Below are 15,187 nucleotides of genomic sequence, written 5' to 3'. Positions count from 1 at the left end.
GTAATTCCAGATTCCAACCATTATGCAGATACTTACCCAGGCTGGGAGCTTCCAGATCAAACCATCACTCCATGGTTAACCAAAGTCCTTGAGGAAGAGAAGAGTGGGAAGGGGGGTCTTGGGAAGGCATTTTATGGAGAATAAAAAGATGAATGGAAGAGCAAAAGAAAAGCTGTGCTGGGTCAGAGGCAGGGACCATCCTGCCCAGCATCCTCTCATAACCAATGGTGTATGATAAGCCAGGAGTATGAGAAGTGTTCAGGGATATTTTCCCATAACTCTCCAATCTACAGCAGACTGCATGCAGCTCCAGGACTTCCTGAGCCTGAGGCTTGTATAGAAATACTGGATTGAATAGTCCTGGCCTAACCCTTTACCTCAGTGAAAAATGCTCCCTATCTTTGATCACTATTTCTTTGGTGAGAACAGAGGCCAGAGCTGCTCACAGTATTCAAGAGGAGAGCAAAACAGGAATTTGTACAGCAGTTCTTCCTCTTACCTCATTAACTCCTATCCATCTATTTGCTTTCTTGACTGCTGCTCAGCAATGAGTTAATGTTTTCATCAAATTCCTTGTTATAACCTGGGATCCTTTTCCTGAGGGGTTGCAGTCAGTTCAGAGCACATTGCCATGTGCATGATGTTAGGAGTGCTCCCTGTGAGGTTCATCACATTTGTGATCACTTTTTCACATTTGTCTCCAGAGAATTTCATCTGTCATTTTGTCATAGAACATCCCAAGGTCCTGCTGCAGTTTGGTGCCATTGGCCTTTCCAAGCAGCTCAGTGTCACCAGGAACCCTCACCATGTCCCCACCCACCCCCACTCCTACATCCCTGATGAAGATGCTGAGCACAGACCCCAGCTCAGAACTCCGTGAAGCTCCCCATCTCATAGCTCCAGTGCAGACTGACCACCCCAGTGTGGCCTTTGTGGTTTCTGTTTATAAACCACTGAGGTTTTTTCATGGCTCCTTACTCCCTTCAATATCTTTTGATGAAGGATCTTGTCAGAGCCTTTAGGAAATCAATATCTCTTATATCCATTAGATTCATTAGATCTCCGTTTCTCTACCATGTATTTGGCTCCATCAAGGACTGTGGTAGATTTTGTGAGTTATAATTTCTCTTGCCAAAACCTGTGCCCTGGTACAGATGTTTATCCTCTTGTCTTGCCACTTTCACAACACCATCATTGGGTTTGCTGCCCCATATAACCGGCCCTTGACACCTTTTATCCCAAAACTGCCTCTGTGATTGTTGCCTCCCATTTGCTTCAACACCCTGTGGGCAAGAAGTCAAGCAAGGCAGGGTGGAGACCAGCATGGCTGAGCCAAGAGCTGCTTCTCAAACTGAGGAGTGAGAAGGAAATGCACAGCCAATGGAAGCAGGGACAGGTGACCTAGGAAGAGTATGAAGTAGGAAGGGATATGATTTTGATGTTTAGGGATGGAGTCAGGAAAGCTAAGGCACAGATGGAAAAGTCCAATGAGAACCTGGCCTAGTGGAAAGTGTCCCTACCCATGGCAGAGAAGTTGGAACAAGATGATCTTGAAGGTCCCTTCCAATCCAAGCCCTTTTGAGATTCTGTAATTTTAGTCCACGTTTTGGTATCAACTCTAAGGATGCTCTTTCTTTACTTTTCCAACACTGGATTTTCCTTTGTCTCCGTATAAATTTTTGTACCGACTCCATATGAAACACTGTCACAGTAAATCCCTTCCTGCCTTTCAGACCTTTCCATATAGTTGTTGCCAAGAAAGAAAAAAAGAATTATACAAGATGTAAATAGCTTGACCTCTTATCCAGAAAAAAAAAATTACTTAAGGTAAAATGTTCCACGCTATTAATTTGATCTGAGTTTTGATTTGCACCAAGAACGCTAACTGCTCCTTCTGCCATCTCATGCAGCGAGGTTATTCCCATGCATGTGGGAACCCAACTGTGTATCCAATTGCTGCTCTGATTCACGTGAAATGGGAACCCCTGGAAAATTGATTTCTTAAATCCAAGCGGAGACCACCGCATCTTGGGAGGCCTCTGCCAGGCAGCTGCGACACAGATCCCGCGTGTCCGTGTCCCCCATGTCTCCAGCCCGGTGAAACTTTATCTTCGTCCTCCTGCCTGCCCTCCCCCTCCTCTGCAGCACGGGCAGCGGTGCGGTGTCCGGGGTGCGGTGCCCTTGGTGCGGTACCCCCGGTGCCGTACAGCCTTTGCAGCATCCCTAGTGCGGTACCCCCGGTGCGGTACCCTTGGTGCGTTATCTCTGGAGAGGTACCCCCCGTGCGGTACCCCCAGCGGGGCACCCCCGGTGGCGGAGCTCTTGGTTCGGTATCCCCGGTGCCGTATAGCCTTTGCAACACCCCTAGTGCGGTACCCCCAGCAGGGCACCCCCGGTTCGGTACCCTTGTTGCGTACCCCTGGAGCGGTACCCCCGGTGCGGTACCCCCTGTTCGGTGCCCTTGTTGCAGTAGCCCCGGTGCGGTACCCCCAGCAGGGCACTCCCGGTGCGGTATCCCCGGTGCGGTAACCCCGGTTCGGTACCCCCAGTTCGGTACCCTTCTTGCGGTACCCTTCTTGCGGTACCCCCAGCAGGGCACCCCCGGTGGCGGAGCCCCCGCCCCGCGCGTCACTCCGAGTCCCGGCGGCGGGCGGGCGGTGACGCCAGCGCGCCGGGCGGGGCGGGCGCGGCCCATTGTGGGCAGGGGCCGGGCGGGCTCCGCGCCGCGCAGCGCAGCGCCGCGCCGGCAGGTACGGCGGGCGGACCGCGAGCCCTCCGCCCCGGCAGGAACGGCGGGCGGACAGCGAGCCCTCCGCCCCGGCAGGAACGACGGGCGGACCGCGGGCAGCGAGCCCTCCGCCCCGGCAGGAACGGCGGCCGCGCTGCGGTGAGTCCTCCGAGCCCCTGGGCGCTCCTCCCCTTTCGGTTTTGCGGGATTTTGGCGGAGTGTGTTGCCCTTCTGCAGTACCCCGCGGCCGTGCTGGGGAGGGGTTCGGGAGTGCCGGTAGCGGGGCGGGGGCCGGGGCTTTTTTGCCTCTTCCCCGCCGTGCGGAGGGAGGCGAGCCCTCGTCCCACCCCGCCCCGGGCGCTGCGGGGAGCTGTTGCCCCGGGGGGAGCGCCCGGGCCCCGCGGTGCCCGCCCCGCTGCCGGCGCCCCGGAGCACGGCGTGTCCCCCGGAGCACGGTGTGTCCCCCGGAGCATGGCGTGTCCCCCTGGAGCACGGCACGTCCCCCGGCTCCCGCGTGTCCCGGGCGGTTCCCAGCCCCGTGGGCGCCGGGCAGGGGGCGCCCACGCGGGGGCGTGGGATGCGGGATGCTGCTGCTGCGCTGCCTTCTCCATGGCAACGCCTCCGGAGGCTGCTGCAGCCCCGGCGCCGGCTGGCACGGCGGCTCCCACCCCTGCGGCGACTCCCACACCACCGCTGTGACCCCCCTCCGATGGGGCTCCTGCGGGCTTTGGGAGGGTTTCAGCCTCCTGAGTGTCTCCCCATAGGCACAGCAGTTTGGGGCTGCCCCATCATCTCTGTGTGCCAAACCGCTGGTGCTGGTGTCACACATTTTGCTGCAGGCGTGCTCTGGTCCAGCCGATGCTTTGATGTGGGAGTAGGATTTTGGCATGTGCTGGTGTTGGGCTATGGCTTGTCTACAAGCAGGTGTGTGGCTCAGGCACCAGGTGGGGAGGTCGGGTCTGTCAGTGGCTGCACCCGCCCAAAAATTATGGGAGGGAGGATTCCGGTCAGGGATCTACCTGAAGGAGGGACAATGCACATGCTGTGTGGAGCCTTGAGGGTTGGCACCCACTGCCATTGATGTGTGATGGCTGTGGTCAGATCCTGGTCTTTTGCTTGGCACAAAGTCTTCAGTGTGAACAGAGGGGTTTTGTCCCTGGGGTCTTTAACACTGATGGCTTTCACACCACGCTGCCTCATGCATTGGTGCCGGTGTGAAACAGTCTTTTTGCATCTTTAAGAGATCAAGTTTAAGGCAAAGATGGATCATAATGTTCCTCCTGACAAAAGCCACGTGAACCGACAGGGCTGTGCTTGCCAAACTGGGGGCGAGGGGCTCCCCGTGGAAATCGGAGGCAGGTGGAAGATCAGGGGATGCAGCCAAGTCCCCTTGTCCAGGTGCTGGGGAGAGGGCAGCCCATGGCACAGGCTGCCCTGGTGGTTTTGACCAGGCCTGAGCACTGCAGATGCCTGGCATTGTACAGACAGCCAGCTTCTCCCGGCAGCATGCAGAGGGAGAAGCCAGCAGTTTCCTTTTTTTCCCCTCTCTAGAGGTTGATTCCCATACTGCGTACAAAATCAGGTGCTGGTGTGTAGTAATGCCTCTGTAGTGAATATGGTGCAATCTTGTTATCCTCCCTTGCCAAAAACAATGTATTCCAAAGCTATGGGCATTCCCTGCCTGCCTCGCTTTGAGTTCCAATAGGAGTAGAGGGGTCCTGCAGCATCTGGAGCTTTTTCCACGAGCGCTGGAGTTTGTTTTGGCATGCATTTCCCCCCAGACCCGGGTCAGACATCCACCTTGCTGTTCCTCGATTAATGAGTGACTCGCCCTGCTCTCCCCGTGGCCATATGCCGGGACCTGCCCCTGCTCTGTCAGGAGCAGGAAGCAAAAGCCAAAGTCCACGATCTATGACCGCCCGGTGTTGTGTGACACCGGGACAGGAGGAAGCAGTGACGCTTCCTGGCTCTGGCCAGCGCTAAGCTGGTGTGTGGCTCTGCCGGTGGTGCCCTGACATGGCCCTGTGATTTTTGGGTCCAGCCAGCCAAGCATGCACCCTGCTCTGTGTCCTGGCCTCTGCCCCGGGGAGGCAAACAGGATGGGTGAGGTGTAAAATCGGCACTGAATCCGCTCCCCTGGGCTTGAAACGGAGTCAAACCGGTCTTGACCTGAGCTGGCTCCTTATCTGACCCTTTGTTTCTGGCAGGGGTGCAGGAGGGAGCAGGAAAGGGGCAGCCACGGCGGGCTGGCTGCTCCGGTGAGGACAGGCAGGACCTGGGGACAGCCGGTCTAACTGGATCATGTTTATCTCCATTTGCTTCTGTGCTTTGTTTTGGTTCCTTCCTCCTCTTTTTCCCGCGCTGTCATGTCACAGCTGAGGAACATGGGGACATGGAGCTGTTGGGGCAGCTGGGCTTCCCACAAATTCTGTTTGTCAGCCAGCCAGGAGCATGGCTCCACTCGCTCCATCTTCCTACTTTGAAGTTTCCATGCACTGACCATCCCTGCTGGGTCCAGCCCTAAAATTCTTTGGCTGATGCATTTGGAGCAGCCCACCACAAGTACCTGGTGCATTTATAACCTGAACGGGTTGTGTGGGGATCCTGACAGATGCACCACCCAGAGCGGGTGGTCTGCCCATCCTCCTCCTGCACAGACACCCACTGAGCTGCTCCTACACGGCCACTTTTATCTCTGAAATATTAATAAATGAAGCCTGCCTATTTCTGTGAGCCTTTTTAAGCGGCTGGCGGGGCTGCCTTGAAGGCTTGCTCGGCACTGCAACTATTCAGAGCTTTTCTCTGCGTGTGCTCTAGCAGTCGATAAGCCAGGGCATCCAGCTGTCAGCTTTGGAGATTGCCAAAGCCTGCTCAACGACATTTCTGCAGGCTTCGCTCACAAATGAGGATTTTGTTGGGCGCTTTGGTTTCTGACTTGATGCTGGTAATTAAATATCTTAACTTGGCTTCAGAAAGCTGCCACTGCTGCAGAGTGACTGGTGAGGCCATGTGAAGCAGGATGTGCTTGTTCTGCTGGAATTGAGTGTGACCTAACTATGATTCTTCAACCTGCAATTTATTTTCTTATAAAAATATACTTTTTTTTAATATAAGTAAAACCCTTTTAAAGGGGAAGAAAAACCTTATGTTTTACTGCTGTGCTGTTAAGCTTGCATGGACCTGCTGGGACAGCTGTTTATTTGCAAGTCGTGGCAGCCGAATGCTGTAAAATTCAAATCATGTCCACATTGACTTTTTCCCCCTCTCTCTTTTAAGATAATCATATATATACTTTTCACTCATGCAACACAACAGATGTCAGTGCCATGCTGAAAAAAAGGAGCTGATCTGAGCAAAGGGCTGTAAATTGGGGCAGAAATACTGAATGCCTGATCCTGACTTGTGTGTTGGTTAATTTACATGCTAAGTCACATAGATTTATTCGCTCTATCTGTTTACCATACTAGGGGATGAGAGAAACAGCTAGTTAAGGGTTGGAAAGTCATTAAATATTCCAGCAGAAGCTCTTCTGAGTATTGCATTCCCTCACTCTTCATGACATATTCTCTGCACAACCTAAACCAGAGGAAGAGGGTTGGAACTAGATGGTCTTTAAGGTCCATTCCAACCCAAACCATTCTGTGATTCTGTGATTTCCAACTTTCTATTTAATGCAAAAATTAGAGGCTGCACAGCCCCTTGCCAGATACATGTTGTAATTTGCTGTTTGCCTTTGATTCTTCTTTTCTTTCTTCCTTAATTGGGAGAAAAGCTGTGCTCGTGCCTGCTTAGCCTCCTGCCCTTTCAGGAGACTTTTTGCACTTAGTATCGTCTGTCCTTGTGGCATGTCATAACATTCTGGAATACACTGAGGAACCAGGAGTTCTGGGGTAGCACTGAAAATCTCAGCTCAGTGAGTCATAAATCAGATCTTTGATTTCAGATCTTTGTGGCCACAGAGAAGAAAACCAAAGGAGATGGAAATGAGAGAAGCGGCCTGGCACACCACGAGGACGTGGTTAGTTCACTGGAGAGTTGCAGGATCTGAGCTGACAGCGCTTTGTTTCGTGATTGGTGTGGCCTCAACACCAGCCACCTGAATTACAGCAAATTAACCAAATTAATGCCTGAAGTTATCTGAACATCTGGCCTGTGTTTTCCTCCTGGTGGGGTTGGGTGGGGTCGATTCCCGAGGGCATCTGTCCCATGCTGTGCCCAGGTCTGGAGCAGCCTCTGTGCCCTCACATGAGCCTCTGATTACCCTGTCCAGTTTGTGCTCCGTCCTGTGTTCACCTCCAGCCTTTTGGGGGGAGTTTATTGTAAATGCATTAAATGGAGGAGGCTTGTGCTGCCTGGAGCACCTGGGTGAGGAGGTTGCTCGTGGTCCCTTCCTGAGTCAGCCAGACTGGATGGGATGGCCCAGCCTAGAGACACTCACGGGTGAGTCAGTGTGACCATGACTCAGAAAGTTTCTCGATGTTCTGCTCCTCTGAGTTGCCTTGAGAAACTGTTCAAAACATTGCCATGACTGGAAGGGCGGTGTTGGACAGGCCTGTTCTTACCCACAGCTGGCTGCTCATCATGCCAGCGCTGATGGGTGCTAATGTTGGTTGCTCTTCAAACCTCTTCACTTCCTGCAGTACATGCCACTTGCCTTGCTGCTGCTTGGATTTTTATTTTTTGGGTTTGGAGCTCACTCGTAGGCACGGAGGAAGTGCAGCAGCGTGGTGTGGTGTGGCTCCCAAGACACCCTCTCCTTCCCAACCCAGAGAGACACCCTCTCCTTCCCAACCCAGAGTGACACCCTCTCCTTCCCAGCCCAGAGTGACATCCTCTCTTTCCCAACGCAGAGAGCTCCCCGGCAGGGCCTGGTGGATGATTGAAGGGTTATTTGCCGTGCCAGACAAGTGGCTTCATGTTTCCCTTCTGCATTCCTGGGGCTGAGCGCTGCATAGCGATGTGCTTTCAGCTACGTGCTGCTCACCTGAATCATGTCTGCCCTGTCCCCACATCTTGAGTGGAAATCTCCTGTCCAGGCTGCTCTGACTCTGTGCCACCTGTGCTTTTATGGGAGGGTAATGAAATAAGGTGTGGAGGGTGTGGTGGAGGAGCTGCAGGAGTGTCCGGCTCTGTCTGTGGTGGTGGAGGCGACCGTGCCTGCTTTTACCACACCTCCTGGAGGAATGGTTTTCGGAAGCTGAACCCGGTGACCCAATTACCGACCTCTGGGCTTGGACTCTGGCCAGGAATCCTGTGCTGAGGCTCCTCATTCCCTTTTGTGCAGGCCCTGGGTGGAAAGCAGCCATGCCAAAGCTCAAAACAACTTGGCAGCAGCCAGAGATCGGTGAGATAAAGGACCCAGTTAATCCACCTGACCTGTACCCATCTCGAGGGGAGCACAGGAGAACACAGTGGGATCTCCTGGTGTTCCTTGCTCCCTGCTGCTCCCTCCCTGTCTTTCACATGGGGCTTTCATCCTGTTTCCCGTCGATGGGCTGGGCTGCTGGCAGATCCTGCCTCGGGGCAGTATGGCAGGAGGAAGCAATTCAAAATTGTGCCATTCAGAGGCGGACTCTGGGAGGTGGAGTGTGAAACACCAGCAGCTGGGCTCTGTACCAAGATGCAAAACTGAGCTATGGAGCTTGGCAGCTTTTGGGGAAGGCTCTGCAGGGTGTTAGTTCCTCGGATGCTTTGCAGGAGTGAGGATCAGCTTGCCTCCCCTTCTAGCAAGCAGGGCATCCTCAGAGGTTGTAGGGTCGAGCATTTGGGGGCAGACTGTTACCAAGCAGGAAAGTCCTCACTGTTTTTGGGCAGGAACACAACTGTCTGTATGCTGAGGCTGCAGAGCAGGGGAGCTGGGGCTGTCCTCTGCACCTGGGAGCAGAACTTGGGCTGGGAGGAGAGGACAGCACTTGTCATTAAAATAAAAAAACCCTGGAGTATGAAAATGGGGGATGCAGAGGGGTGGGATGTGCAGCCACTCAGGTCTGAGGTGTGAGAAGGAGAGTGCAGTGTGTTACAGGGGAGTGTAGAAAGATGTTTTATGTTGTTCAAGTGATTTTCTAGCAGCTTGGTGTCTGTTACAGGCACCAACTCTGTTGGCAGGCTTTCCTCTCAGCTCCAGCAGGGAGGAAGAGGATGGAGGAACAGTCCAGAGACCATTTCCCCCACCCCAAACAAGCAAGATTGTTTGCTGTGGCATGGCTGTGGAGGCAGTGCAGGGTTATGTTTTCTGTCTCTGATGTGTTATGTGACATAGAGTTCAGTCCGTGGTGGATCTGCCCTGCTGCTGCTTCTGAGTGTTTCTTTTGTCCAGACCTTTCTGAGGCGGCTCTCTGGAGCTGCACATTCACCTGACTTTTACCTAGCCATGAGGTGTGGGTTTTGGTTTGTTTTTTTTTCCTGAGTTCTTGTTCTTTGCTTTGCCGCAGCATCAATTTAATGAATGGTGCTTAGAGGAGCTGTGAACTCATGTCCCATCCTGGAGAGTCTGTGTCAGCTGTGGTCCGGTGCAGCTGTTTCCTTCGAGGATGCTTGTGTGGATGGAAGCAAGTGTAAATACGTTTGTGCAAAGCTTTCCCTGCCTTGACTCCAGTCATCCTTCATGTTCCTGTTGTTTCATGCTGCTGCTGCTCCTGGGAGCCACAGCACCTTCTTGCCAGAGCCGAGGGTGGAGATGTATCAGGGGAGGTGGATACCCCTGTCGTGCCTGGCTTCCACAGGCATTGCATGCAAAGGACGCTGCATTGGCTGAGGTTTCCTTCCCTTTGCCCCTGAGGCACGAGGAGTGTCTTGGCTCGTGTGCCCAGTGCAGGGAAGAGAGGCTGCTCTGTGCCTTAAGCCTTGAGGGTGCCGGGTGTTTTTCAGCTGCCCTGTCTGGCTTGGCACTGCTCTCCCTGCACATCCCAAGCTTTCAGCTGCCGTGCCTCTGCAGGGGGACACTCGCCCAGCCTGGTGCTGGAGCTCATCCAGCAACACGGGAAAAAAGCAGCCCCGTGCTGCTGCTGCCTCCTTGGGTTTTCTTCCATCAGTTCCTGTGACAAGTGCAGGGCTCCTGCCCTGTGTCTCAAACTCCATGTAGGACACAGCAGGGTTAAGGCTGTCGGAGCTCTGGTTTTGTTCCGTGGTGCCGGGTGAGCGTCAGGCAGGAGAAAAGCTGAACTTGCAAATCTGTTCCTGGGTGCTCTGCTAAGTCGTGCCAAGGACTGTTTGAACAGAGCTAATCCCAGGTGCCTCTGGAGCAACCTTGTTTACAATGCCAGCGCTTCAGATGGGTGTTCTGACAGAAACTTTACGCAAGCCATTTGCTTACCAAAGCTCTGGGAGATTGGTTTTCAGACCTCAGTGTGCCATCTCCTTGTCCCAGCGTTTTGGAGACACCCTGCAAAGAGACTGGAAGTTTTTTGAGGATCACTCAGATCCATTTATGAGCTGCATCTATTTTTCCATGGAGAGTTCTGCTGGCAAATTGCATGTGAAATATCAGGTGGCTCTGGAGCTACGAGAAATCCCTGCCTATCACAAGGAGCAAAAAGATGTTGAAGAAAATTTTTGGAGCATGCTAAATATTGTAATCCCTACAGTCAGTCTGCTTTTGGGGCTGGGAATGGAATTGAGCCTTTATGCTCATTGCTTTTTGCCCCATTTACTTATGTATTAAATGCTGCTCTTCCACTTAGCAGGTTCAGCAAAATGTGTCAGTTCTTAATTGATGCAGTGGTGGTCATGTTGTGTTCAAACACAGTGATGTGTGACAGGCTGTGATTTGGGTTACCTAGTCATGAAATTGTGCTCTTCCCTTAGCTGGCACGCTAGCACTTACCTTACATCAGGCTTTTCAAACCATTCTATAGCGTGACAGCTTTCATCCTGAGAAAAAGAGAGTAAAGAGGGACTTTAGCCTCAAAATTCTCTGAATTGATTTCCAAAGGATTGCTTGTAGTTGCATCACAGGAAGCTTTGTTGGTTTTGCTCTGGGGATGAGGCTGAGCTAGGTGAGAGATGTGTGAGACAGTGGTGGTGATGTGTCTCGCAGCTGTAGCTCAGTTGCCTCATGTTCATGTTTTTATTTTACTTTTGCCTTTGTGGATTGGACTGTGTTTTTCATTTTGGTGAAAATCAAACTGAGACTGTGTCTTTGGGGTCTGGCATCCTCAGTATGCCATTGGGTGTGGGATAATTAAGGAGGGACCCATCCCTGGGGATGGCAAGACCCAAACTCCAACTGTGGTAATGGGCTGTTAGAGCGTGTTCTGAAATGTATGCCCTTACTCTGGGAAACTGACTCCAGGCAACACCGAGTGGGGACAAAAAGACCTGTGAAAAATGGGTGCTCATTTTTCCAGGGGGGAAAAATGCCAAGTAAAACACATCCAAGAGTCGCCTTGTCAGATCTGTCACGGGAACGTCCTTATCCAGCCCCTGGGTTGGACACAGTGCTGCTAATTACAGCTTGTCTTGCTGCTGAAAGGGAAAGTTTGAATCTGTTCACCCTGGGTTTCCCACAGCAGCATTTTGGGACAGCACCAACCCCTTATCTCCATGCCTGGAAGCTCTTGTCCAGTGCCAGAGATTGGGCTGCTGTTCGCACCAAGCCTTGGATTTGTGAGCACTCATCGTGGCTGAAGGTCTTGGAAAAACCCCTCTCAGTCTTTCTGCACTATTCTGAACTCACCTGCTGCAAAAGGCCCTGCAGAGGTGCTCTGGAGCTCAAGGGATGTTGCTGTGAAGGTCCCAAGCACACGACTGCCGTCCTTTCTGGTGCTGGTTTTTGGCTCTGTCCTGCCAGAGGATCTGCAGCTCAGCTCTCCCTTGGGTGCAAAATTGGAACTGCACCTAGCAGAACTGGAACTGCTTTCAGGAAAATAAACAACCCTTCCGTGCTGGAGCTGGAGTCCTGGGCTGCTGCAGGAGGGGAGAAGTTGTAACCAAACAACCCTTTCACCACCTGCCTCTACCTGTGCTGTCTCTGCAGCACTGGAGCTGGGCTGGGGCTGATTCATAACACACTGCATTCAGGGAACAGCTTTGTGTTCTTGTTTCTAAATTCTCGTGCAGCTCCAGGAGGGGAAACCATCCCCAAACCTTTCCATTTCGCTCGTGGTTGTGTTTCTGTTGGGAGTCCTGCGTTACAGAAGCCTGTGGGATGCTGCTGCTGGGGCTGTGGTGGTGTGAGCCCACGGCACACACGTGGGCAGAGCAGCAGGGCAGGCTCTTACCTGAGCTTGTGGGATACTCAGGGCTTTCCCAGCAGCAGCTCCAGGTCATGCAGTGCCCGATACAGATGGATGTTCACAGCTTACCAGTGCTGGTCTAACCCCAAGCTTATTAAAAGCTCACAGGACTGTGTCTTCCCCTTCCTCCTCCTGCTTCCTTCCCCCTCCCTTGGCTTTTCAACACCAGGCTTTGAATAAATCATCTAGGATATGATCACACAGGAAATTCGCGAATTTAATTTTTATTTTTTTTCTGCAGCCAAGTTCGGAAGTGAATTCAGCTCTCCAGGGTTTCAGTCCTGTGCTTTTTAATCACGAGGTTCCCCATCCTTTCCACTCTGTCACTTGTGACATGACGTCTCCTTGGCCGTGTAAGCTTTTCCCCTGCTTCTGCCTGCCCACAGAAACAATAGCTGCTGGAAATGCTCTTCAAGAACCCGGGATGGCTGGGGATTGCCTGTGGAAAATGCAGATTTAATTTATCTTAGGTCTTTTTGTTGTTATTTTGTTTACCGCTTGGTTATCCTTTTCCTTCAAAGAAAAGCAAAGCCCTTGTTCCTGCAGAATTCACCACTCATGATGTGTTCCTCGCTGGAAGTAACACGCTCAAAATCCTGCATTCCTTTGTGCATCTTTGCTTTATTTTCTTTTTCTTTGTGGGTGGGAGCTTAGGGAGTATAATGGGCAGATTAGCAACTGTATTTGTGGAGTAGCCCATCTTTGTGCAGGTCTGGCTAGAAACCAATTAAGCTTGTCTTGATCTCTAAATGAGATTTTTGTCGGACGCCTCACCCAACCTCCTTCTGCATCCATTAATAGCAGGGTGGGATGAAAATAGCTGAAGGAGTGAAGATCTCGTGTTGGATAAACAGAGAGGCGTTGGCTGCAGGGATGCGTGCGAGCTGCTGCCTCTTTGTGTGCTTGTTTTGTAGCTCTGCTTCTTGAAACCTGGGATTGGGAGTGTTTGACTGCAAATGTGCAATCCCCTGCGGTAGCAGGAGTGGGGTTGGAGGGAAAAGCTGCTGGGTAAAGAAGGAGCATCCCATGGATTTGTTACTGTGCTGGCCCCCGTTCCTGTGACATCCCTGGGACCAGAGCAAGGCTGTGTTTGGGAGCTCCCTGTGGCTCTCAGCTGCAGGTCTCCCAAAGTGCCTTGGCCTGGGTGTATCTGTCTGGTCTTAGGTTGATTTTTAGCCTGGAAAAACCCTGTGGCTTTCCAGGGGGACACACGATCTCGCCAGTCCAAGGGTGTTTGCTGCTGCTGTGATGAAAACCAGTCCGGGAACGGCGCTTCAGTGCAGCGTTTTTGAAGAGAGCCCATTAAGGAAAGGTGCCTTTAATAAGCTGTGCCTTCGGGGACCCCTTCTATCTCTGTCCCAGACTGTTTCTGCATCAAGATAAGGTTGCAGAGCAGCTGGATCTGTGCTCTGCTATGGGAGGTGTAGGAGGGGGAAGGGCACCAGGATTTCTTCTAGGGTGCGAACATTCATTATGATCACTTTTATTTGTAAAGTAGCTACAGATAAGCCATGCACAGGTGATACCTTCTTCCCTGCATGCCTGGCCTTGCTGATACGGACAAGTGATGGTGAGAGTGATCTCAGGGAAAGAGGAAAAGGAAAACACTGGGTGAACTTGGAGGGTGTAGCTGTTGCAAACGTGCTGTGAAATGCAGCAGACCACCCTTCTGTCCCTCTTGGTCCTCTCCTAGGGGTGCACAAACCAGCTTTACCCTGCGTGCCTAGAATTTTGCTCTCCATTTCCCCATTTCCTAAGTTCCAAAAGATCTTAAGTTATTAATGGAAGTGCTGCTTTTTTCCTTCTCCCAGTATAAAAGTGCCCTGTAAGAAATACGGGTCTAAAGACATGTAATACTGTGTTGTAGCCCATGTGCCACATGGTCCATGTTGTGGACCTTGACATCATGGCATGGCCAAACCCAGTCACTTTCTGTGCTGGGGAAATATGGGTCAACTTGGGAATCCTGAATCCACAAAGATCTGGATCTGAAGGAAGCAAGTGCCTTCCAGGGTTCCATGACATCTGCAAAAGCCTCAGAAAAATCTAAAGCTGGGATGATTGGAAGATGGTTTCAGTGCTTGGGTGTGACTTATGGAGAGAGGAGTTGGAACAACCTCCAGGACTGGTGCAGTTTTGCTTTTCTGGGATGCTCTGGACTGAAAAGCTGCTGAGTTTTGATGCCAGTGAGACAGAAAAATACCTGGTGGCAGGGTGTCCCTGCGACTTCATCCTGCTGTCATGGGGCTGAGGTGGTTTGGTGCAGTGATCTGATGAGGCATGGCAGCCATGCCCCGTGGAGATACCATCTCCTGGGAGGAAAATGTAAAAATAACCACGGCTTTGGCTGCGTCTCAGAGTTGCGTGAGACTGCAGCAAAGGAGGTGGGGGATGAAATTATATCCATGGAAATTAGGCAGGAGAAATGAGCCTTTTGCTGGGAGGCAGATCTGAAGGAGAGGTCCTGAAGACTATGAGGGAAATGTCTTTGCCTTCCTGTACTGTGCTGGGTGCAGGGGACACACTGGAGCTGGGCTCTGGGGTGGTTTCAGAGGGTCCCCCATTGTTCCCTGTCATCCTCTTCCTCACTGGGCTGAAGGAGGTGCAGCCCCAGATGGGTTCCTGCACCTCATCCCATGCTATGGCTCCAGGGTCTAGACAGGTGACACAAACCCTTGTGTGAGATTGTGTCCTGCCCAAGGCTTTGGAAACCTGTTGGACCCATTCTTCCACCTCTTTGCTTTTCAGAGCTTTTATGGAGCAGGTCTGTTCCTCCATGCAGGACCACTAAAGTGTGGAGCTGGGAATAAATCCATGGGAACTATGATGGATGTCAGGCTGCTCCTGGCGTAAGCAGGCTCAGCTAATTTAATCTGCAGTGGACATGATCTCCTTTGTCTTCCAGTTGAGCTAAATATACCCTTTGGGTTGTGGTTATGGAGGCTAACTCCCTTTTTGATTATGGAAAACACACTAACATGGGATGCAGCTGGCTGCATCCAGATGGAGCTAGGAGAAGAGTGGGATTGGGGCATCCTGTGGCTGAGACTCGTCCTGCTTACCTGTGTCTGGACCAGGGCCAAAGTGTGGGATGCTCAGTGGGCATCTGTGTGGAGGGCCCCAGCTCCAGAGTTTTCGTGTGATGCTGGTTTTGGAAGCACAAGGAGTTTCAGTGTAGCCATTAGCTTTCGATTGTCTGACAGGTTTTAAAGTTTAGTGGCCGAGC

At 52.2% G+C, this 15,187-nt stretch overlaps 1 protein-coding gene across 2 annotated transcripts in view; it reads left to right on the top strand.

Annotated features, from left to right (window-relative positions):
• The first annotated feature begins 2,748 nt into the window (after positions 1 to 2,748).
• The window catches only part of DAAM1 (dishevelled associated activator of morphogenesis 1), an 89,946-nt gene continuing 77,507 nt past the window's right edge, over positions 2,749 to 15,187 (top strand). For both annotated transcript variants that reach the window (XM_014871412.2, XM_088166352.1), the window contains exon 1: positions 2,749 to 2,887. The gene's annotated coding sequence lies outside the window, so the exon portion shown is untranslated. The remainder of the gene's footprint in view (positions 2,888 to 15,187) is intronic.

Source organism: Sturnus vulgaris, chromosome 6 (assembly GCF_052056855.1).
Source record: "Sturnus vulgaris isolate bStuVul1 chromosome 6, bStuVul1.hap1, whole genome shotgun sequence".
Classification (NCBI taxonomy): domain Eukaryota; kingdom Metazoa; phylum Chordata; class Aves; order Passeriformes; family Sturnidae; genus Sturnus; species Sturnus vulgaris.
Note: the sequence above shows the minus strand (reverse complement) of the source record. Positions and strands in the feature narration are given on the sequence as shown.